Raw genomic sequence first — 25,793 nt, forward strand, 5'->3', positions numbered from 1 at the left:
TCTACCTAATACAAATATGGACCTTTACAAATCTCCATGTTTGGGGTATATACAGATGTCCTACATATGAAAAATAATAATCTTTATATCCACAATAATACTAGGAAGAGAATATAGGTTTTTGTGTGATGCCAGAGACAGAGAGCAAGAGAAGGGTGGGGAGTGGCAGGGTGGGGAGATGGGAGGAGAGAGAGAAAGAGAGGCTGTTTTGATCTGAGTAATTATATACCAGTCCTGGTGGAATTCCTACTGAGGTATAGATGAATTTATTTCCATCAGATTTTAAAAAATATATAGCAGGGCTGGCAGGGTGGCATTCAACACTAAAGAAATATCATTAAAGAACTTTTCTTATTAGAGAGAAGAAATAAAGTAATTTATTATTGGAGAAATCTGAGATTCTACATGCTTGGCAAAAACCCAATGACAATGCTTTTAACACGATAAGAAATATTTGCTGTAATTTTCTCCTCTAAATCAGGGACAGACTTTATTCTGAAAGAGTAGTATATATGTGATTATTTATTCAAATGAATACATTTGGAGGCTGTGCTCAAGTGCAAATCCAATCTAGTGGTTAAAGAGCAGTATCAGTGATAAGTAGGATGCGGAGAGAAGGGAACTCTGTTGCACTGCTGGTGGGGATGCAGTTGGTGCAGCCACTTTGAAGAACAGTATGGAGTTTCCTCAAAATAACTAAAAATGGAACTCCCATTTGACTCAGTGATCCCACTTCTAGGAATATATCCCAAGAAACCAGAAACACCAATCAGGATATATGCACCCCTATGTTAATAGCAGCATAATTTACAATAGCTAAGATTTGGAAACAGCCTGAGTGCCCATCAGCAGATGAATGGATTAAAAACAGTGGTATAACTACACAATGTAATACTATGCTGCTGTAAAAAAAAAAAAAAAAGAAGGAATTCTTACCATTTGCAGCAGCATGGATGGAACTGGAGAGCATTATGCTAAGTGAAATAAGCCAGTCAGAGAAAGATAAATATCATGTGATCTCGCTCATTTGTGGAATATAATGAACAACATAAACTAATGAACAAAAAACAAATCCAGAGACAGAGAAGCATCGATCAGACCGTCAATGTCAGAGGGAAGGTCAGGGAGGATGGGGGTAAAGGGGAGAGATCAATCGAAGGACTTGTATGCATGTATATAAGCCTAACCAATGAACACAGACAACAGGGGGGTGAGGGCATGAGTAGGGGGGTGGGAGGGCAATGGGGGGATAAGAATATATATGTAAAACCATAATCAATAAAGAAAAAAATCCTAAAAAAATAGAGTAGTATCACTGGGGAATGTGTAGAAGTGAGCAAAGTCAGCAATATATGCTGCTCTTTGCTTTTCACTGAAACTATCACATTTAATAGCCTTACTGCCATTTTTGTGACCTGAAATGATAATAATGATTAGTTCACATTTTGGCTGCTTTACTCTCTATCTATAATCCTCATGCATTATCCATTTCATATTCATAACAATTCTAAGAAGTTGGTGCTATTATTGTAAATTTTCAAGTTAATAAACTGAAGGAGAGAATGGTTAAATACTCAGCCGTGGGTCACACAGCTAATAAATAGATCTGGGATTTGAATTCAAGTCGGTCTGACTCAAGAAACTGCACTGCTGACTTTGTATTTTGCTGCCATATCAGAGAATGGGGCCAGCTTATCTCTGGTGGGCTCAGTGACAAGATCTCAGGAGAGTGGTGTGAGGAGGGTGATTAAGAGAGAGGGAGCTAAGTTCAATGAACCAGGGAGAGAAATGTGTGGGTTCAGTCTGGGATATAACCATTTTAAAGCTGTGTCTAAGACCCACTGCTCGATGAAATTTATCTCATGATGAAGGGGCAGAGGTTACTTTGCATGAAACCTGAGGAGTCTCATTTTCCTGGAAATAAGTTGTGAAAGAATGATTGAATGCACAACACCTTGAAGGCCCAACATTCTTGACATATGATATACCTTAAAATTTCTTTCTTACCATTTTTGAAGTTGATAATTAATCTCTGCACAAGAATCACTTAATCCATCACTGTGCCCAAACTGCCTTTTGGATTGACTTCAGGAACTATTGTAAGTCACCTAACAATTCAATTTAAGGAGAGAGAAATTAGAATTAATACTTACAAAAGAGATTGAAAAGTAATAACATTTCAAAAAATGCACCTATTCATATAATATTTTCATGGTTACAGTGGAAAGCACTGGGTGGTCTGTTAATATTGAAAGTTAGCACTGAAATAAAATGAATATAGTGCAAATCTTTATAAATCCTCAAAGAAAACTTGATCTTGGCGATGTTTTTGTCACCAGGGGAGGTATCAGTTACATTGATCTGAGGATATCAAATTATATCTAGATTTTTTTCCTATGCCATAGAAAGTTCTTAAACAGTTAACTCATAGGTAATAATAGACCCAATGTTGTAACTTACACTGCTGGTGATACTGTAGCACATTCATGTAAATTCAGAATCCATAAAGTGGTTAAAGCTCTAAAATTCTTTAGGGAGTATCAGAAATTCGTTTGCTATTTCACAAATTCAATGCTGGTTTTATATTGGGGTTTCTGGATTACCACAGTTACTAGATATTCAGAGCCTTTGAGGACAAAAGTCTCTCTGTCACCTGATTATGCTCAACAGCATAGACGTTATCAGATGAGGTGGTATATTACAGTGGTCAGGAATGCAGGCTTATATACCTCAAGACATGTATCAGTCTTGTCACTCAACAGTCATGTGACTTTGATAAAATTTTTTATTCTGTGCCTTAGTTCCCCATGTGTTCAAAGTGAATGTTTATAAGACCTACTTGTTTGGTTGGAGGGTGAAATAAAATCATAGGCAGCGCTCAATGGAGAGCAGTCATGATTGCTTCAACAGACATCATAGTTAGATTTGCCAGACTCAAGAAATAAAAATGAAAGGATCCCCAACTAAACTTAAATTTCAGATAAATCAATATTTATCTGCCAAATGCAGTATTGGGAATATACACTATAATTATTCATGACTGAAATTTTGTTTGGCAGCTTTAATCATAGTGTTGATGATAGTAAGCATTCAATGGTTTCATTTAATCAGCTTTTAATCAGTTTGATTTGAATATGTCAAGGAAACTATAGATTGAAATGTTTGAGTGGCTGCATATTGATGCATTTAAATGTTAAGTTTGCTCTGTGACTAACCTTCAATCTGAAAATATTCACATTTGAGAATAACTAGAAATCACTCACTTATTCAACTAATAAAACCTACGAGATGCCTATGTTTGGTGATATACAAATAGTGATGAGACAGGCAAACAAGAAGAAATGCCAGTACAGAGTAACAATAGAGATCTAGATTGTGAATAAGCACAATACTACAAATCAGTACAGTACAGATACAGAGAGAAGCATCCAGCAAATAATGTGCCAGATATTGTTTTGTTCCATGGGTGAAATAGGTCTATAATGCTGAAGCCCAAACAGGTAGATGATATGATAATCACACACATAAATGTAAAATTATACCTGTGGTAAGTACACTGAAAGAAGGGTAGGTAAATGGTGCTGTAAAGACATGTATTAAGAAGTTTGAATCTGCTCAGAGAAGTCAGGGAAGGGTTCTCTGGGGAAGTAATGAGAGTTAAGATCTGAAGGATAAACAGGAGTTAACTAGGAAAAGAGAGCTAAAGGAATCCCATTCTAGGCAGAGAGAACAGCAAGCACAAAGGCCCCATGGTGGGTGGGAGCATCATGTTAACTGGAACAAAAAGAAGACCCCCAAGGCCAGAATGCTAGAGAGGAGGGAAGAGGCTGCAAAGGCACAGAGGAGCCAACTCATCTAGGCCTCAAGATTTTAGTACTTATCCTAAGTGCCCAGTGAAATAATTCAAGCAGGGGAGAGAGAAGGGATGATGGACATGTGTTTTTAAAGGTAATTTTGGCTGCTTTCTGGAGAACGACTTAGAGGTACCCATGGTAACTGAATGGAATCACTAAGAAGGTTCCCCTAAAGGAATGAAATTTCAGATATGCCCTGGAGGATTTAAAACAATGAGGAAAAATAGGGTTCAAGGGAAACTGAAATATCTGTGGCAAGTCCTGAAACAAAGAGTATGCCTGTGTGACTGGGGAGAGTTTCACTGAAATGAGTAGCAGAAGACATTAGTAATGGGGGAAGTAGAACAGGGGGGAATTCAGGAACTGATTGAAAGTACTTTGTAAACAAGAGTGAGACTAACCCCATAAGCAGTGAGTAGTTGCTGAAGGTTTTAGTAGAAACAATCTAAGGAGAATGGGGTTTTTCTTGTTCCATTGGTTTTATTTTATTTACTAGAGGCCCGGTGCACAAAAATTTGTGCACTCAGCGGGGGGGAGGGTCCCTCAGCCAGGCCTGTGCCCTCTCGCAGTCTGGAACCCCTCAGGGGATGACCACCTGCTGGCTTAGGCCCGCTCCCGGGGGGATTGGGCCTAAGATGGCAGTCAGACATCCCTCTGGCAGCCCAGGAGCCCTTGGGGAATGTCCACTTGCCAGCGGGGACTAGGCCAGCCGTGGGCAAACTACGGCCCACGGGCCAGACCCGGCCCGTTTCAAATGAATAAAACTGAAAAAAAAAAAAAAAAAAAAACACTCCCCACCAGTGATCTAACAAAAAATATAAAAAATGGAAAGTGAATATTCTTCCTTTTCAAATCCGGGGACTCTGGCAGTACATAAGCCTCCATCAAAGGCAAGCAAGGCCTTAAATAACAGGCTGCCTTTGACAGTCCAAGAAATAACACATTACAAGTAAATAGTTCCCAACAGGTTTTAAAGCACTTTAATCATTTTGAACCTGTTTTGATGTTGTTTCTTTACAGTGGAATTAAAAACTCCTCTGAGGACATAGAAACAAGTTTCTGATTTTTGGATGTACTACCTAAGCAGACTTAGTGGCAAAAACAAAACAAAACAAAAACAAACAAAAAAAACAAAAAAATCACTGTCAAAGATTTTTGTAAAAATTAAGACAGCCAAGATAGTTTTGAGTGCCTTATATTCAGGAATATATACTCTGCTTCCTTTACATGTTCACTATAAAACGGTACTAAAGAAACCTAATAGATATTGCCTATTCTTTGGAAACCTACTCAATGGGGAGTCAGAATACAGTCATTCTTTTTTTTTAGTCTTCTATTGTCATTTTTAAAAAGCTTTATTGTTGAAAGTATTACAGATGTACTCTTTTCCCCATTGACCCCTTCTAGCTCCACTCCCTCCCCCTCCCCAGGCCTTCACCACACTATTATCTATGTCCATAGTTATGCCTATATGCATATAAATTCTTTGGTTAATCTCTTTCTGCCCCCTACCCCATGCTCCCTTGTCTCTGGATCTATTCTGCTTGTTAGTTAATTTTTTTTTCATTAGATTCACATGTAAGTGAGACCATAGGATACTTGTCTTTCCCTGACTGGCTTATTTCACTTAGCATAATACTCTCCAGTTCCCTCCATGCTATCTCAAAGGGTAAGAGAGCCTTCTTTTTTACAGTGTATAGTATTCCACTGTGTAAATGTACCACAGCTTTTTTTATACACTCATCTACTGATGAGCATTTTGTCTGTTTCCAGATATTGGCTATTGTAAATAGTGCTGTTGTGAACATAGGGGTGTATGCATTCTTTCTAACTGGTATTTCGAGATTCTTAGGATATATTCCTAGAAGTGGGATTCTGGGTCAAATGACAGTTCCATTTTAAATTTTTTTTTTTTTTTTGAGGAAACTCCATACTGTTTTCCATAGTGGCTGCACCAGAAAGTGTGTTGTTTTATTTTGTTTTTTAATACCTTTATATAGTATCAGGAATACATAATTTAGGCTAAGGGGATTATAAATTCAAAACAGTAAGACCACTTAAACACCTACTATAGTATAATTAGTGTGAGGAGGTAAAGATGTGACTTAAAGACTTAGGTGTAGAAAGAAAGGCAGCAGGAGGAGGACCCAGAGAAAACAGTAATGAAGGAGCAAAGAAAAGTTTGGAAAAGAAAAACAGTTTTATAGCCAGCTCAAAGGAATAAAGAAAGAAGTTCAAAGAAGATTTTAAATGTTACATAAAATTAAGTAGGGTAGAAAGAAGCAGTTTCTAAGGTTTATCCACCAGCTTTTCCTAGATTACGCTGAGGTAACAAACTCAAAACCTCCATTTCATAGAGCAGCTAATGTTCACTTTTTACTGAGGTTACATGTGGCCTGCAGGCTGCCTGTCTCCTGCTCACCATGTCTTCTTTCTTACATTCAGGCTGAAGGGGCAGCCGCATTGGGGACATGCTGCTTTTGTGGCTGAAGGAAAAGCGTGAGGAAAAATCTTGTGTTGTCCCTGAAAGCTTTTACTCAGAAGCTGCACAGGTGCTTTTGCTCACATTTCATTGTATAAAGCAAATTATGAGAAGAAGCCTGATATCAAAGGGAAAAGAGTATAATCTTCTTATAAGAAGGGGCAGTAAATAAATGTTGACATGAAATTAAACATTGATTAGCATTATGACTCAGCAATCCCATTTCTAGTGATTTATCCAAAAGAAATGAAGATATAGAGCTACACAAAATATGTATGCTGATGGACATCTTTATTCACAATCATCAAAATTGAAAGAAATTAGGATGCGTGTCAACTTGTTTTAGAAAAACAAATTGTGGCACATCCATACAATGAAATAATACTCAGTAATAAAAAAGCAGCAGACTACTACTGAGACATGCAACAGACACAGATGCATATCACATACATTATGCTAAGTGAAAGAAGCCAGATTTAAATGCTTACATACCATATTATTTTATTTATATGACATGGTGGAGAGGACAAAACTGTAGAAAAAGAAAACAGACAGTGGATGCCAGAGGTTGGTGATGAGGGAGGGCATCGACCACAAGTGGGAACCAGGGAATTTTGTGTTTGTCAAAACACATACAACTGTAACACTAAATGAATAAATTTATTGAGGGAAATTATGCCTCAATATATGAGGTAATAGAATATCATATTTATTTTCATAAGTTATCACTTCATACTTGAATTACACTTTAAAAACTAAAAGATAACTAACAATATGTAACCAAACAAATAGAGGCAAATCAAATATTCATTTATGTATAGTTTTGGGTTTTTATTGGGAGGGTGAGTAATTCTAGCTCTAGTTTTGCTTTTTAACTGTATTGATTTTCTTTTTTTTTTTTTTTTTTAGAGAGAGAAAGTGAGAGGGAGAGAGGGGAACATCAATATGAATATATGAATGAAGTATTGATTGGCTGCCTCCTGCACATCCTCCACCGGGAGATCTGGCCTGCAGCCTGGGCATGTGCCCTGAGCGGGAATTGAACCAGCAACCTTTTGGTGCCCAGAATGACCCAAACAACTAAGCCACACTGGCCATGGATTGTTCCAGCTTTTTATGACTCTAATTTAAATATTAAACTTTACAATTAAGAATTTTTTTTGGCGAGAGGGGCCATGGGTACAATTAAGAAACTTAATATTTATTTTTTTAAAGAAAATAACCCTCAGCATGTAATGCCTATCAAGGATTTTACGGCCTGTGTGTTTTATAGGAGAAGTGGCCTCAGTAAATAATTAAAAAATGCTTTTGAGTCATTCACATTCCCTAACAAATATTGCATAACATATATAAAGAATGCTACATTTTAATGAGCATAATATTTTAATTTTGTAGTTGCATAAAACTGTTCTGGCAGTTTATAAATTATGTGAACATGTGCAAATTCAATTGACATGCATTATTCAGGAACAAACAATTGTTCAGAAAGATGAGTGGAGAAAAAAATAATAAAGTTTAGTCTTTTTCTCTCTCTTGCTCTCTTTTCTTCTCTCTCATTTCAAGATAACATAGTAAATACAGGAAAAAGGGGAAAGCATCATTTTGTTATTTCTACTTATATCCCACTAAACAATAAAACATAAGCTCTGATAGTACAGGGAAAACATGGTTCAAATCTTTCTTTCTGCCTCAAGTATCTTAATTATTCAAGTAATTCCACTGAAGAACTGGTGAATTAAAAGAAAAACCTAGATTTTTAACTATGTATTTTAATACAGAACAAAAACAAATCGCATCTATTGCTCATTTTGGTGTTTTGGGGGAGGGAAATGGAGGATTACATTTATCAAGAACTATTATCCCTTAGACACTTGTATTAGACATTCTCATGTGGTCTGATTTACTCCAAATATTTTTACATAAAACGATTATTGATAACCAAATTTATAGTCTCTCTTTGTGGACTCAGATAGCAGAATAATACTACAGCTCTGGGTCTCTTGATTTCTAAGGATTGTAGAAAGTCAGAGAGGTTGCATTTTATGCTCTCGTTTCCCTGTGTTGATTTTATATTTTTATGTAGGATTTTGGTGGGAAGAATATTACTCTGTTTGAAGTCTGAATCTAAAATAGATTTTCTATTGGTGCGGTATTATGACCCCCTGTCTAGCCATTAAACATTCCCTAGGCAACTTTAATAAGGAACATGCCAACCACGTTATGCCCAATAGTGTGTGCATTACAAGGATACTGTAGCATTTTATTTCTCCTTTTTGCTTCCTAAATCACAAGCCCTTTGAAAACCAGAAGAGTTGATAAGGTAAGCATCACAAATCTTTTATACAAATATTCATCTATACTCTAGAGAAATCTCTAGCAAGAAAAGATCAACTTTAACAAAAAGTGAATATTGAGATATATTTAAATGTCCCCAGCTCCTTTACCTGAAAGTGAAATAACTATACTGGATCTTGCAGTTATACCAACAACCTATGAACCTATTCCATCCCAAGCTTTTTCTTCTACTTGAGTATTATAATAGCCTAGCAAAACATAAAAGTCACTCCTGCTTATTGACTCCAGACAACTAAACTGTTGCACTAATGAGATTCACACCTGCTCCCTTTACTCAGCCAACTATACACATGCTTGAACTTGGACAGAATTCTTTCAGGTCAGATAATCCCATACTAGGTATTTCACAGTAATGGTGAAAAAAATAACCCTCATAAATATATACACAAATGTACTTCCTGTTCTGTATATACAGTGTACAATGAGCACCACTAGCCTTCTGCTTTTTTATACCTTATGGAGCCCATTCTCTATAGCAGTGATGGCGAACCTATGACACACTTGTTAGAGGTGACATGCGTACTCATTTTTTGGTTGATTTTTCTTTGTTAAATGGCATTTAAATATATAAAATAAATATAAAAATATAAATCTTTGTTTTACTATGGTTGCAAATATCAAAACATTTCTATATGTGACACGGCACCAGAGTTAAGTTAGGGTTTTTCAAAATGCTGACACGCCGAGCTCAAAAGGTTCGCCATCACTGCTCTATAGTAAAGTAGACAATTGTAGATATGCAAGATATTAGTATTGCAGTGGTACAGGCATTTTATTTTCTATTTTTAAAATATATTTTTATTGATTTCAGAGAGGAAAGGAGAAGGAAAGAGGCAAACATCAATGATGAGAGAGAATCATTGATCGGCTGCCTCCTGCACGCCCCTTACTGGGGATCAAGCCCACAACTCAGGCATGTGTCCTTGACCAGAATGGAACCTGGGACACTTCAGTCCACAGGCCTACGCTCTGTCCACTGAGCCAAACCAGGTAGGGCATGATAGAGGCATTTTAAAAGAGAACAGAGATGGAATGCTAACCTTGAAATTTCAACTACCGTCTATGATAGCTGAGATTTCAGGAGCATCATTCTTAAGTGCCTCTGGAGTAATCCAATGACAGTTTCGCTGGCAGAAAATTCAATGTCTTCAATGTGACTCTTGTACAGAACAAGAGAAGCAGAGTGCCCAAAGACTATATGCACAAATCCAGGCAAAACATGAGCTGAAAGATATATTAATAGAAAATATGAAGAAGAAATTGATCTGTCAATATGTTCATTGTGGGGTTATTTGCTTAAAAACGAAATGTAGCAACTACAGAAAAGTAATTTAAAACATTAGCTATTCAGATACGATAATTTTATTCAGACCTTTAAAATTATGGATATAAAAATCAAAGGGTAACACCTGAAAGTGTTTCTAACATGCTAAAAATGCAGTTTTTAAAATTTGACATATACTATCTAAAAAGCCATCTCTAGAATATACAATAGGAATACCTGTCTGTTTCATTTTCTACACCCTTATGTCCCCAGCATCTTAAGGTACCTGGAATATAGTAAGTGCTCAATAAATGTGTTGTGTGAGTTTATTGATGAATCAATTAAATATTGGAAGAAAGTATACAAATTAATGTGATAATGGCTCTATGTTATTTTCTTTGGTTTTTCTGAAATTTCCTTCCCTTCCTCCACCTTCATATATATTCTATTGATAATGTGGAAATGCAAATTTCTCAGTCTCTTTCTATGCCAGTACATACTTATTTATATTTGCAACCTGGGCAAATGAGTTAATTCTATGAGGAAGGGGATTAAAAACAAATACACAGATTGCATTTTTGAAAAACAAAGACAGTGTGGTATGTAGTTTGTGCAGCTCCAGTCCTGTCTCCATCTAGGGACAGCACATAGCACAGAAATGACTTCTCTCTGTTTCAGTCATGAGCTAATTTTTCCATTGTACATTTATTCCACAGCTAATAAAACAGAGCAATTCTACTTGTTTTTAATGTCCTGCCAATGAACATACTGCTAAGAACAATAAGTATGAAATAGATTCTCATATTTTATCAGAGAGAATTCGTTTTTTACCATGAAGTTTGGCCAAGTCAAGCAAATTAAATGTAGGCAGTAAAGCTTCAATTAGACATGTTATAGCACAGACTTAATGCAGAGTCCCCGAGCAGATTGCACTTACAGAAATAAATAGATAAAATAACAATCTGTATTAGCCTCTGATTTTTGTCTGGTTTTAACAGTATGTGAGGTCTGGGACAGAATTGCCTTGTGTTCAAACTCAAAATTGCAACCTGGTACATAGCTTGATACATGTAATTGCAGATGCTTCTTTTCTGTTTCAAAATTATTCACCCATCCATTCACTCAATTCACTTCTTCAAGAAATGCATGCTTAAGTTCCACGACTTATTTGTTGTATGATCTTGGGTGAGCTGCTAAAATATTTTGGCTTTAGTTTCCTCATGTGTAAAGTACAGATAATATTTGTAACTATCCTTTGTTTTTAAAAATATGTTTCTATTGATTTCAGGGAGAGGAAGGGAGAAGGAGAGAGAGATAGAAACATCAATGATGAGAGAGAATCATTGATTGGCTGCCTTCTGCATGCCCTCTACTGGGGATCAAACTGTGACCTTCTGGTTTATGGGTCAACGCTCAACCACTGAGCCATATCAGTAGGGCTATTGGTAACCATCTTATAATGCTTCCTGGGATTCAGTAAGTTAATGGATGCAGTTTTTGAAAAGTCTTGACATATTATAAGACTTCAATAAATGTGAGATCCAGTTACTGTGCCCCAGGCATCACTAGGAATTGAAGATATGGTGATGAAAAGGGTAGTTTTAGTTCTGGTTTATGGTAGCTTGTGATCTAGAGGGTATCATTATTGCAAGACAGTTCTCTGTGTGGATCTCTAGCGTTGTGAGAGAAGCACTGACAGCTTTGTTCTGATTATCTTCTCAGGGATGTTTAATACAGGACAATGTTGGAAAACAGAGATAGGGGTAGTATCTCCCTCCAGAGCAGAGAGCAGATTTATGGGCTGTTATAAAAAATTAATGCCTCTCTCTGTGACAAAGTGTGGGCAGGCTGAAAGGCTGATGTTTCCTAAACTCGAGATTCCTTTTCTGTAGTGCAATCCATTGCATGTGCTTGGGTCACCTGGACCTCATCCTTCTTTCTTGTAGAAACTGGGTCTCAGTGCAAATGCTGATATTTTGGCTATAGCTTTAGCTGTGAATAATAAACTGTGCTTTGTTTCTGATCCAGGTGTCTTTTGCCTTCTGCTAGCATTCGAGCTAACTTGTTAACTTCCAAGGTGAATAAACTCTCAGATACTTCACAATTTCTGGCAATCATTATGTGAATGATCAGAAATATAAAACATGTCTGTATAAATGCAAATAAATATATATATACACACACACATATACATATATACACACACATCCTCATGTACATAAAAAATGAGGATGACTAAATGTTATGAGTATTATACAGTAGAATGTGGTGGTAGCAATCTCCCATTAATCTACTGACTTGACACTAGAAACCTTAGAATTGGAAGCAGTCATGAGAATCACCTCATCAAAACTACTGGTTAGTGCTGAGAGGCCATGCTGATCTTACCCACAACTTTTTCTCCAATACATAAAGAAAAACTGGCGCACAGTATTTGCTCATTGAACACATAGTTTATGAATATATAAATAATTTATGAATACATTTATTAGTAAATGTGTTCTCTTTACTGATTGACAATTTTCATAATAGTGTGGATGAAAAAAAACAAGGGTTCTATGTCAAGTAACCTCACAGGTTGATCTGATCATAAATTCCTCACTGGGCTAGTCATAGTGGGTAGTCATGCCTCAGGCATATAACTTTGTTAGTGAAAAGTGTTAATCCAGCCCTCTCCATTATTCTTGTACCTCTAGGTTAACACACCTTTGAAATACCAGAAATAATACTCCTCCAAGGGGGTATTAACACTCAAGAGAGCACATAATCCTGTTAACTATCTTGTAATTTAATCCCTGCCTTGCTTTCTCTTTCTCCAATCTTCCTACCTCTCCTCCTTAATTTCAAATGCATAAGAGAAGCTGCAAAACTATTATTTTTCAGAGCATTTGAGGTAATGCTCCCTGGCAGATGTCAACAGTTTGGCTCATATAAATGCTTATAAAAATTCTCAATAGGTTTGTACATTTCTTATGTTGACAGCAGCTACTTCTGCATGGAAAATCTAGTCCATTGCTTAACTGCTTTCGTTGGAAGTTTCCTTACTGTATGTCATGCTAGCAGGGAGTATGCTGTGGTAACATACAAATCACAAAATATTAGTGAATGACGTTACATCACAAACAAAGTTTATTTTTCTCTCACATTATCATTAAGTAAGGGTTAGGAAACTCACCTTCCTAGTGGCTTTCTCTTTTAAGTGATGGCTGAAGAATGGGGCTTTTCTGTAATGTAGCTCTTTCCAAGAGTAAAACAAAAATGGCATTGTTGTCTCTACCGTACTTAATTTGAATTAAAATTTGATTCCTTAAACTTAACTCATTGATTTGAATTCTTTTTTAAGCCAAACACAATGAATGCCAAAGACAACAACTAAAGTTTATTCTTTTTCACATGATATGACAGACATTTCAACATTTATTTCCTCTTAATCTTGTTGCTATAAGAACGTCCACGCCTTAAAAAGTTTTTATAAAATTCTATTTGAGCCAAATGGAAGATACACCTGGGAGTAAGATCTCAGCAGACTGAGACAAATGCTTCCAGGAAATGACAGGTTGCAGCTTTTATGCATTTGGAATGTAAGCAAGACTACCCAAGGGTGGGAGAGAGCAAGGCTGGGATCAGATTACAGGACAGTTAAGATGATGTGTTTTCTTGAAGGTGGTTACTTTGAAATAAAGAGTCATTTTAAAGGTATATTCACCTGGATGCACCAAAGCAATGGACAGGGCTTGCTTAAGGTAAAGATAACCTTTCCCGAAAAAAGTTATATGCCTGGGTGTGACTTCCCCCCATGACCTCCCACGTTAAGAATTTATGGTCAGATCTCTCTGTGAGATTACTTTCCGTGGAACCCCTTTTCAGTCAACAGTTTCTTCTAGGCTAAATCAGGCCTCACTTGAAATTATTCTCAGGTACCTTACCATTCTGATTGTTTTTCTAGTGCCATACTTAAGGCTGTCAATAACATTTGGAGTATCACTGAGAACTGATTACAGCACTTCAGATATAGTCGGACAACAGATTAGAGTGAACCTAAATTCCCACGATTTAAACTCTAGTCTGTCATATTATCTCATGAGAATTATAAGACACCAGGAAGGACGATCTTTTCAGTGTTAATTGGTGCTTGCCATACCCCATTCCATTTTACCCTGTCACTGCTCCATTGAGGCCACCAGACTCAAACAAGGCATTGCCTCAGTAGGGAGTGGCAACTAGGGAACCTGGAGAACAAAAAAAATCAAATTTCCTGACTTTTAAGCTTTAAAAAAAAAACCCAAAAATGCACATAAGAATACTTGAAGATCAAGTTTTTCCTGACTTTGAAGAGATAAGAACTCTGTGGGCTGGAGGAAATAGGGAAGAGCTATAGAATCCGGAGAGTTAGTCACAGGTGCAGAGCATATGAGAGCATGTGTCCGTGTCCTGTTCACTCTCCCAACCCTCACCTTTGGAGTCAATTCTTGAAAAAAGAGGATGAGCAGCAGAAGTCAGGCATGAGTAGGATAAAGTGCAGCAGCCTTGCAAGAATGTCCACAGTGTCTGGGAAATGAGTAGAAATGGCTCTGTGAGGTGTCAGGACTAAGAACCTTAGGCAACCATGGCATAGAGGCATGCACACACTGCCCAATAGCCTTATATTATCTCAGGCAGGAGAAAAAAAGAAAAATTTGAAATGTCCAGTTTAATATGGAATCATTGAGTGTACCCAGGAAAGGTTGAGAAAAGCTTGAGGTAGCTAAGTTTACTTGTACTTGACTAAGTTTACCTTCTCTCCTTTCCGGAGGACTGAACTCTAACATAGGGAATACATTGTGTCTTAGAAACATCCATCAACTCTTTTGCATTTCCAAGGACACAACTTAAAAATATTTTTACAACTGCAGATGATTTGTTTGTGAATAGAAAAAGGACTCGATTTGGATTGAGAAGATTACCTCCTTTATGGTTTTGGCCCCACGATGGTTTCTCTCTTAGCAACAGTTTTATCATGAAAAACACGCACATATTCTGACTTTCTCATAGGCAGAATGAAGATATCAAATGACGTTACATTTTGATGCTGGGTGTAGAGAGACACCCTAGCTTAGTGCTCCTCAAATTTTAATGTGCATAGAAGTCACCTGGAAGGTCTTATGGAAATTCAGATGTGCCGTCAGCAGGTTTGGGCTGGGGCCTGAGATTTTCCACTTCTAATAAGCTCCCAGATGACAGTGATCGTGCTGAACTGTAGACCCCACTTTGAGGAGCATTGCTCCAGTTAAGGACTAATTTTTGCACATTTTCTGAGCTTGAAGTAACAATTAATACCCAATGCTGCATTTCACATTGCCTGAGAATAGTCCCCACATTTCTTTATCTTTCCCATCTGATACAAAGTTCCTAGTATTCTCAGTCTATCTAAAGTTGATGATGTCATGGCTTGATTATCAAATGCTCTAAAATTAATTTTAGGTTTTTTTTATGTTTGTTATTTTCCATAAAAAACATAAAGTGCCTTCAGAGACAGTATACACACTTCAGTCCTTAAGAATTTATGAGATTTAACCCCACAAAGTTGGCAGCAGGCATGTCATTATTTCAGTTATTTGCTTTTTAAAAAGAACAGCATTTCTATTTGGCTATTATAAGTAAATTGTACAAGTGTTAAGGCAGCAGAGGTACTGTTTTATTTTAGTTGGTTGGTTTGCATTCTACTTTCTCTGCTCGCTGAGATCCCAGGAGGTGGTGTGGGCAGAGGGCAGGATGATAGCTGTCATGCTTCTGTCCCTCAGATGAAGCTCACTGCCATCCAGAGCACAGAATATTATTGCAGACATTGGAGATGGAGCAGCCTGTTTGCTGCTAAGAAAATTTCATTGACAGGAGACTTTGGCTTCCTCTGATAGAGCTGGTAAAATTATCCACAACTGTCAAAATGACTCATTCACTGTTTTTAACTCCCCCTTTAAGACATGCACACTGGTTAAAAGGTGGACTGTGGAAACAGATTGCTTGGGTGAATAATATTGAGCGGATCAGTTCATCACCTTATGACTTGATTTCTGAATCTACATAATGGGAGTAACTATCACACTGACCTCAAGTGGCTCTTGTGAGGATTAAATGAGTGTGTATATGTAAATGAAGTGTTCAAGACCTGCCAGGCACATAGCAAGCACTACACAAAGGCTAACTATGAATGTTATTATTCTTACCACTATCACTACTGCTACTTTATTTCCTTATTCTGACCAAGGGTCTGTTATGGTTAGATGATTTCAGGAAGTCCATCTCTAACTATATCATCATGACTTTGGTTTTGCAATCTCTTTAGACACTAACAGAGAAAGGATGAGCTGCTATAATATATACTTACTGGAGATGAGATCTATCTTTTGAAATCTCAGTGGATTTTCTATTTTTCAGTTGTACTACAGCTGTACTAAAGAGACTGCTCTTGTTAAAATCTTTAGTAAATGAAAAAAAGTATTTTCAAAGATATTGCTCATCACATCCAACATTTTGACATTATTCTATAGATCCTATGAAAAGAAACATGTATTTGAGACGTGCTTTATTCATCCACGAAGGGACTGAATATTAGGCTAAAAAATATGAAGGGATATATTCTGTGTAAAGTTCACATCTGTGTTCTTCCAATAAAGAGACCAAGGCAAGAACATTTATAGATTAACAATCCCACAACATCCACAGATCACAGAGAGAGTTGTTCAATTCAAATAAACTTCCACAGGTTTATACTGTACATCTCTTTGCTGCTTGGTCACTGAAGAAATATCCAACTCTGTTTTTACTTTTTCATGAGGGGGGCAATGATAATGATGAAAATAATCAGAGACACATACAGAGCAATAATAATAATCCAGACGGTCCTTGATTCATGAAGTTTCAATTTACGATATTTCAATTTTATGATCGTGTGAAAGCAATATGATTCAGTAGAAACTGTACTTCAAATTTGGAATTTTGATCTTCTTCTGGGCTACTAACTCCTGTACAACACTCTTGTGATGCTGGGCAGCAGCAGCCAAATGATTTTGCCCAACTCTAGGTTATGAAGTGTTCTAAGCACGTTTAAGGTAGGCTAGGCTAAGCTATGATGTTTGGTTGGTTAAGTTTATAAATGCACATCTTACTTACAGTAGTTTCAATTTTAAGTGGGTTTATCTAGACATAACACCATTGTGAGTCAAGGAGCATCTGTAATTGCACACAAACAGGTGGCCAAATATAAGGTGCAGGCGATACAAATGGTGATGGTATGAAGGAAGTCAATTTTCAAATGTTAAGTATGCTCACTACAAGAGGTGCTACTTATAATGGCCCTGGAAGTAGGTGGCATTTTGAATATATTCTAGGCATCTAAAGCCACAGGGACAGTAATGTTAAGACATCCTCTCCAGTGACCTATTTACACAATAGGCATGAAGTGGCAGTTGGGGTGCAACTAAATTACTTTGGACTTTAAAGGTACATATGTACCTCATTTTTGGATTAAAAAACAATGCATGAAAATCTGGCAAAAACAAACAACAAAATAGCAGTGACTTTTTTTGTTTTATAAAAGTTATTAGTGTTTAAAAATGTGCTCCAAAACATTTTTCTTAAAAACAAAGCTTTGTTTGTGCTTTTTAAAAACAAATTACTTGTAAAAATTGTGATTTACTTTCAATCTTCCAGATTGACACCTTCTGTAGGAAGTAAGAGCATGTCCTTCATGTCGCTTTGTGCCTAGTTGTTGGGGAAGTTGTGTGGGATGTCTTTTCTTCTCTGCTTTCTTTCTTCTGAATGACAACAACACGAGTCTTTGGCTTCATTTATCCTAAAATATTTAAATCAAATTATAAAACTAATATATTAAAAATGAGAAATAAATTCAAACCAGATTGTTCTGGCTGCTGTGATTTATTAGTCCAGTTGGTCTTTGTCTGTGGCTAGTTAGCTGGTGGGTTAGAACACAGTGCTAACGATGCCAAGATCAAGGGCTTAATCCCCCCTGGCCTACTTTGCTTTGTTCCATTCCATGGACAGAGCTGTACCATAATAGGCCAGAACTTATGTGAATGTATTCCACTTGTCAGAACTGACAGAGAGAATGTAGTTAAATTAGCCCAGATCTCCCTTTACCAAGAGGGAAACTAGCAAAGAAACAAACAACAAATTCAAGGTACACATTGAACTAATGGTCTATCATTATCTTCCATGAAGACAAATAACCGTATTTCGTGGGTAAGTACATACTCTGCTGATTTTTTAAAATATAGGCTAAGTGTCTTGACATCTTCTCATCTTATTTTTCCAACTTGGATTCTCCTATTATTAAATCTCTATAGGTGAGGAGTACTATGAAGTCTTACGATTCTAACCAACAAATTGTCCCCTTGACTGGGAGTTTGACCGAGAATTCGATCACTTCTGCTATGACGTGCGTGGGGGCAACGCGGAACATGGCGGGCCTCGGTGATGCAGTGCTGGCAGCGGGCTGCAGTGGAGGCACTGCTGGCGCTGCTGAGCCCCAATGAGAGCAGGACCACGGTGGGATGGTGGAGCAGGTGAGCGGGTGGTGCCAGGCCGAGGCAGATGCAAGTGGGGGCCTGATTGCCCCACCAATCGCCCCACAGATGGCAACCAGCAGTGGTGGCAGGGGGCGAGCCACTGCCTGGCTCCCAGGAGCTAAGGGAGCCTGGCAGGGGGCCCAGCCCCTATGGACCACCCCTCAGGTGGTATGGTGGAGCAGGTGAAGGGGCAGCGCCAGGCCAATGCAGGGTGCCAGGTGGGATTGCAGGGCTACAAGGCTGGGGGCATGAGCTGGGGCTGTGAGTTTGAGGGCAGGAGCTGGGGCCTGATCCCCGCAGGCCACCCAAGGAACACCACCTGTGCACAAATTCGTGCACCGGGCCTCTAGTAGATAAATAAAACCTCATACTAAAAGTATTTAAATAAGGCCTTTAGCTTTTAACTAGCACTGCATGATTTACTCTAAAATACAAGAGGGGTAAATATGTCAGATGTTAAATATTTTCAGGAAAATAAATAACATCAGAATACAAACAATATTTCTATCAGTGGCACTGCTCAAGAAATTCTTGCTCCCGGCCGGCATGGTTCAGTGGTTGAGTGTCGACTTATAAACCAGGAGGTCATGGTTCAATTCATGGTCAGGGCACACGCCCAGGTTGCGGGCTCGATTCCCAATGTGGGGCATGCAGGAAGCAGCAGATCAATGATTTTCTCTCATTGATGATGTTCTATCTCTCTTCCTCTCCCTTCCTCTCTGAAATCAATAAAAATATTTTAAAAATAAATACAATATTGCATAGATGTTTTTTAAAACATTCCATAGAGAGGACAGGATTACCCATTAAATCTTACCAGGATGAAGAGAACAGAATAATGCAAAACATAACAGGTATGTGCCAGTCATAACTCACACATGTCCTACACCCTGCATTGTCCTTGAATTCACAGGACTAGATGGTTGGGGTGTACATTTAAAAAGATCTAAGAGGCAAACACACTAACATTTTAAAGCTCAGCTGAGTCAGGCTCTCCCCTGTGAACTTACTATGTGTGATTTATTTGTCCTCACAGAAGCCCCGTGAGTAGGACTATGTCCACCTGGCTATGAAGATCAGAGTTTTTCCGAAGCCAGTGTTAGTGCGCTTCTCATTCTTCAAGTGCGTATCTGAGGGCTCACATGTGACCCTGATTTTAATAGTCAGCCCACAACAGGGCCAGCCTCTGCACTCCTAGTAAGGAGGTCTGCCACCAGTGACTTCAACCCGGTGACTTCTCCAGTCACTGTCACCAACACAGCTTGCTGTCCTGTCCAGCAGCCTACTCTGGCCGCCTTTTCCTATTACATTCAAACTCTCTGTCTCCTGAAGCTATGGCCCTGTTCCTGGTGAGATAAAATGCTTTTCTATTTTTAATAGATCACAAAGGAAACCAAAAATAAGAGAAAAAATTAAATAGAAAAGTACTTTTGAGATAAAAATTTTCAATTCTACTCAAAGATAAAATTTTAAGCTGCTTTTATAATCCCTTGTGATTAATTTTTCCACCTAACTTGGGAATTTTCAAGAGTTCCCTATTTGTCTAAACCAGTTCTTAAAGCTAGAAACTCAGGCTCAACAGGAATTTTAATTAAATTGACCCATTAGGCAAATCATTGACCTAGGAAGTTTTCTCTGAGGTTTGTCAATTCTATGTTCTTACTTCCTTCACACAAATATGTGAGATTAAATATATACATAGATAATTCTATTAGAGATAGTGCTCATTTACTATTAGATAGTAGAGTATAATTTTTAAACAACACGCGTGTTTTGGAATCCAATCTGGTATCAAATCCTGGCTCAGCCACTCACCTATCTCAAAATTTAATTTCTTTGACCTTCATTTATATATAAAATGGCAATAATAACTACTTCATAGGATTATTGCAAAAATTAACTGGATGAGAGAAAGCAATCTTAACATAAATGCCTGCTCCATTGCTAAGCCTCATAAAATGTGAGTTCCCTTTATCATCATTTTCCTCAGGAAAGCACAAAAAATCATAAACACCTGATCTTTATAAACCCCCTTTATTATTTTTCATTCTCTCATAAAAGCACATGCTTTAAATTATCTAACAATTCTATAACCTACGTTGAGTAATAAAAGTCTACTTTTAAACAAAGTCTATCCCTACAACTGTGACTATGTTGAATCCCAAAGGAAATTACTCCTTAATAAAGCATAAAATCATTACCTCATTCAATAAGTATTTAATGAATACCCATTAGGTGCTATGATGTTGTAGTAAATAAAACATACATGATTTATGACCTTTTGGACATAATGGGGAGACAAAAAACATTGAGAAAAAGCCTGTATTTCAAAATATGGTAAACACCAGGAAGGGGAGGGGTGAACAGGCTGTGATTGGAGAGAATAGTGAGTGTAGGAAGGGTGTGCTTTACATTGGGAAATATCTTTGAGGAAGCATGTTTAAGCTAAGACCTAGATGGTTTTAGGGACCGGGGGTTGGGGGGAAAATTATCCAAGTAAAGGACGCATGCAAAGGCTGAGGGAGAGAGGTCATTGTACTTGTTGACATAAAAAACATCCGAACCTGTAGTAAATTTTTATGAGTTAAGTTGAGCCAAACTGATGACATATGCCAGAGAGCAAGGTCTCAAATGCTCCAGAGAATAACAATTTTGTAGCTTCTTCTATGCATTTGAAATTAAGGAAGGTATATAAAGAACATTGAAAAAAACAATGCAAGAATTAGAGTACAGGATAGTTAAGATTATGTGCTCTCTTGAGGATTCATACCACTTTTGAGGGGTATGTTTCTGATATTTCAAAGGTGTTTTAACTTCGCTGCACAAGAACAATGGACAGGACTATCTTAAAACCTTTAACTTAAACACATTTCGTACCGCATAGAAATCTCTAAGACATACGCCAGGGACGGCACGTTTTTGGGCAAACTGCACGTTGTTTAAATCAACATAACTACAGATCATAATGCACTTTAGGTGCTGTTTTTCAATAATTATAACATTTTTATTTACAAAAACAATTAAACAAAGTTCCTAGTACTTTTTTAACGTATGGTACCGCATAGAACATTTTCCTCTATGAAGAGGGACCAAACAAATTTACATAAGTATCTAGATTCGCTCCCTTTTCCGTGGGCATGAGAAACGAGAACACTCGTGAGCGGGCCTTAACAGATGTTTCATCGTTTTCCTTAGAATGGAACAACATGAAAGGAAGTGTATCAGTTTTCGTTGGTTTCCTTCCGTTTTCTGAGAGAGGGCATTTCTAAAAGCGCCAGGAACTTGAAGACGAAGACTATTCGAATGACCAAAACACAATGTAACTGCAATGCTTTATGGGTTTGTGCAATTATATAGCTTTTCGTAGATTGACCTGCACGGTTTCCACCAATGAGATCGCTTCATTCGATGTGGACAGGACAGTGTGTGGACATCTAAGGTCCTTAACAGATGGCGCGCGAAACACGAGAAAGCTCGTGAGCAGTACGAAAGGTATTAAGAAGTTATGGGCCGTCCTGGCCAGGTAGCTCAGTTGGTTGGAGCATTGTCTCAAACGCACCAATGTTGCAGGTTACATGCAGGAATCAACCAATGGATGCATGCATAAGTGGAAGAACAAATCAATGTTTCTCTTTCTCTCCCTGTTCATCTCTTTCTAAAATCAATCAATAAATAAAAGTAAAAAGTTTATGGGCCTGGGTCATGACTATCCACCATGACCTCTCCAGTTAGGAACGTATGACCAGATCACCCTGTGAGGTTACTTTCCATACTCCCCCACACTGAAGCAAAAGAATGTATGACATAGGGGCAGAGTGAACAGAAAGAAATGCATAGAATGTGAAGGTAAACTGTCAGAAGCAGAAAGAGAGAGATGAGAGAGAGAGAGAACTATATTCACCATTTGACTCCTTCAAGTCAGTGGACATTGAGCTACCCCAGAGTAACTATAAGATGGAAGACATGAATCTGTTACTCCTTGTGCTCCTTCAGTTGGTCTAAATTACCACATGCCTCTCTCACATTATATGTCAGTTTTAGTAGGGTGTTAGCATTTAAAGATTAGCACCTTTAATATTTCATCTAGTGGAAAAACCTAACAAAATGTGGGCTTTTCAATGCTAGAGACAAAATTGTGAGTCACTGAAGAAAGTATAGTAATTTGGGTCACATATGGTTTCATTTGCTTTATTTACTAACTTCAGAATTCCATATAAGGTATATTTCCACTCTAGAAATCTTGGGCTAATTTTTGTATATAGAAATGATTTGAATATAGATGAGGTTTCTTTTTTTAATATTTTTTATTTTCAATCACAGTTGACATATATTATTAAATTAGTTTCAGGAGTACATCCCAGTGATTAGACTTACTAAGTAAGCATCCTAATGAATCAAGCAATCATCAGGCACCATACATAGTTATTTGAATATTATTAAATATATTCCTTATGCTGTACTTTACAATCCCATGTCTATTTTATAACAACCAGTTGGTACTGCTTAATTCCTTCACCTTTTTCATGCATCCCCCAACTCCCTGAAGAAGAAAAACAAGATAAAAAATATGAACAATAAAATGGCCATACATATATGTCTAGCAATAGTTGAATCTAAAAAAATAAACAAACAAGCAGAACAGAAACAGATTCATAGATACAGAGAACATTTTGACAGTTGTCAGATGGGAGGAGGGTTGGAGAGATGAAATTTCTTAGGTTGAGAGGATTGAGTAAGATGAGGAAAAGGCCCAGCACTAAGCAACTAAGAAGCTCAATATTTAGAGTTTAAGTAGAGAAGGATTTGGCAAAGGAGACAAAAAGAATAGCCAAAGTGCAAAGAAACTGATTAAGATGGGGATGTCATGGAAGCATGTTACAAGAAGAGAGAATGTTAAGGAGAGACTAATTCATAATGTCAAAATGTATGAAGCATCAATTGGGATGAAGTTTAAAAAATGAACTTCAAACTTGTTAATATGTTCATTACTGGTGACCTTAATAAATGGTGAGGTGATGGGGCCTAAATCTGATTGTAAGTGGCTCAAATAGTAAATGGAAAGGAAGAAAAGGGAGAAAGTAAATTTGGGGGATTTTAGAGTGGTGAAGAAGACAGGAGGCGGTAGCTGGAACAGGAAATGAGTAAATTCACTAGAGAAACATAGTTTAAGGCAGGTGATTCTGAAGGGCAAATGAATAAAGAGATTTTATCGCTTTAACTTTCAGCTGACCTTCTGTTTTCATATTTATTCCCTTGGCACTATTGGCACCACCCTTAGATCCAGGCAACCACAGTCCATTCCTGGCCTCTGAGCTTTAGAGTACTAATACTGCTTACTGGCCTTTGTCCTATTGTGCTTCTATAGGGCAAAGGGGATAGGCTCACCTTAACCCATCCTTTCAAGCACCGTTGCCCCCATTAAACTATTGTATTAGTTTCCTATTGTTGCTCCAACAAATTACCACAACTCAGTGACTTAAAACAATGAAAACTTATTACCTTACAATTCTGGAGGTCAGAAGTCCAAAATGGTGTTGGCAGACCTGTGTTATTTCTGGAGGCACTAGGGAAGCCCCCACTTCCTTGCCTTTTTCAGCTACTTGAGGCTACCATATTCTTGGCTTGTGGCTGCCTTCCATCTTGAGTGCTCCATGTACTATAGAAACTTTCTCATTTTTAATCAGTTGACAGACTCTTCTGTTTCCTGCCTCCCTCTTTTATTTTTATTTTTAATCCATTAAGTTTTTCTTGAGACAGGAAGGGATAAAAAAGAATTTCGAACAGAAAGGGGCAAAGATTCTTTTCCCACTGTATTCTGCTCAAGGTACCCCCCCCCCCAAATAAAGTGAGAACCATGGTGTAAAGGAGAGAAAAGAGACCTCAAAAACAGGGCGACTGAACACAAGAGGGGGAGAAAAAAGAAAAAGAAAAGACTGCAACTTGCTCCCAGGGACTGGAGAAAATTAAAAAAGGTTGGAATCCATCAGTGTTCACTAGTCATCTTCTCCTTCATCTTCCTCCCCTTCTTCCCCCTCATCATCATCTTCATCTTCTTCACCTTCATCCTCATCCCCTTCTTCATCAATATCTTCCAACCCTTCCTCTTCTTCTTCTTCATTATCATCATCATCATCTTCTTCTTCTCCTTCCCCTTCTTCATCATCCATGTCAGGAACCAAGTAGTACTGTAATGGATTTGGCCAAATGTCATCTTTGATGACTTCTCCTAACTCATCGGCACCTGCATTAGAATGGTCAGTAAACCAGGTAAAGAACCTCATGCTGTCTCTTCCTGCTATTCTGTGTTTGACTTGAATGTTTCATCAAATCCTTTCCAGGTTTCCATTTGATTTCAGTGGACTTTGAAGATGGATCACCACTCTCATTCAGATGAAACTCTTTGGAGAGAACTTTATTTTCGAAGTAAGGATTTTCATCAAAATAAAAATCTGTTCTGTAACCTGATTTAATATCTTGAAATTCTGTCACTTCAACTCTTGTCAAATAATGCAGCGCCTCTTCATCCTCTTCCCCAAGCAGTGCAGACACTTGTGGATGGTTGACAAATGTTGTTACCCCAAAATTTGGGATTTTGGCGATCCATTCTGACCTCTTCTGAAAAAATGGTTGGCAGAGTTTGATATATTTCTGTTCTACTTTCAAAATCTCCTCACTGGCTTGTTCATTAAGTCTTTCTATTTCATTTTTACTTCATCAATATGTTTAATCGCTTCTTGCTGTTCTTTTTCTCCCTTCGGCACGTCCGGAGGGGCCGGCTTCTTCTCCGGCTTGGGGGCTGGAGGCACTTTGGGTTTCTTCGCTTGCGGTGGGAGCGAGGACTGGCACTGGGGGCCATGCCACGTGGGAGGTCTGAGGAGCCTATTGCAGGGAAGCAGCAGGGCTGGAAGGCATGCTGAGACTCCTGCCTCCCTCTTAAAAGGACCTTTGTGATTACAATGGGCCCACCTAGATAATCTATCATATCTAATAATAGACAAACATGGTAATTAACCGTACCTCCGACACGCTTCCCATTGGCTAATCAGGGTAATATGCAAATTAACTGCCAACCAAGATGGCAGCCAGCAGCCAGGCAGCTGAAGCGAACAGGAGGCTTGCTCGCTCCAGTGATGGAGGAAGCCAAAGTCCCCTGCCTGCCACTGCCGGCCTCTGAGCTACACTCTAAGCAACTATGTTGCAATTATAGAAGCTAAACAATCCCCAGAAACCTGCTTTCAGTCAGCCGGGCCTCAGAGCTGGAGTTGCAACAGTGT

General features: G+C 38.0%; 1 pseudogene; it reads right to left on the reverse strand.

Annotated features, from left to right (window-relative positions):
* Positions 1-24,311: 24,311 nt before the first annotated feature.
* LOC102770585 overlaps positions 24,312-25,793 on the reverse strand; it is a 9,223-nt pseudogene continuing 7,741 nt past the window's right edge.

The sequence above is a fragment of the Myotis davidii genome, unplaced genomic scaffold (assembly GCF_000327345.1).
Source record: "Myotis davidii unplaced genomic scaffold, ASM32734v1 scaffold42, whole genome shotgun sequence".
NCBI lineage: Eukaryota > Metazoa > Chordata > Mammalia > Chiroptera > Vespertilionidae > Myotis > Myotis davidii.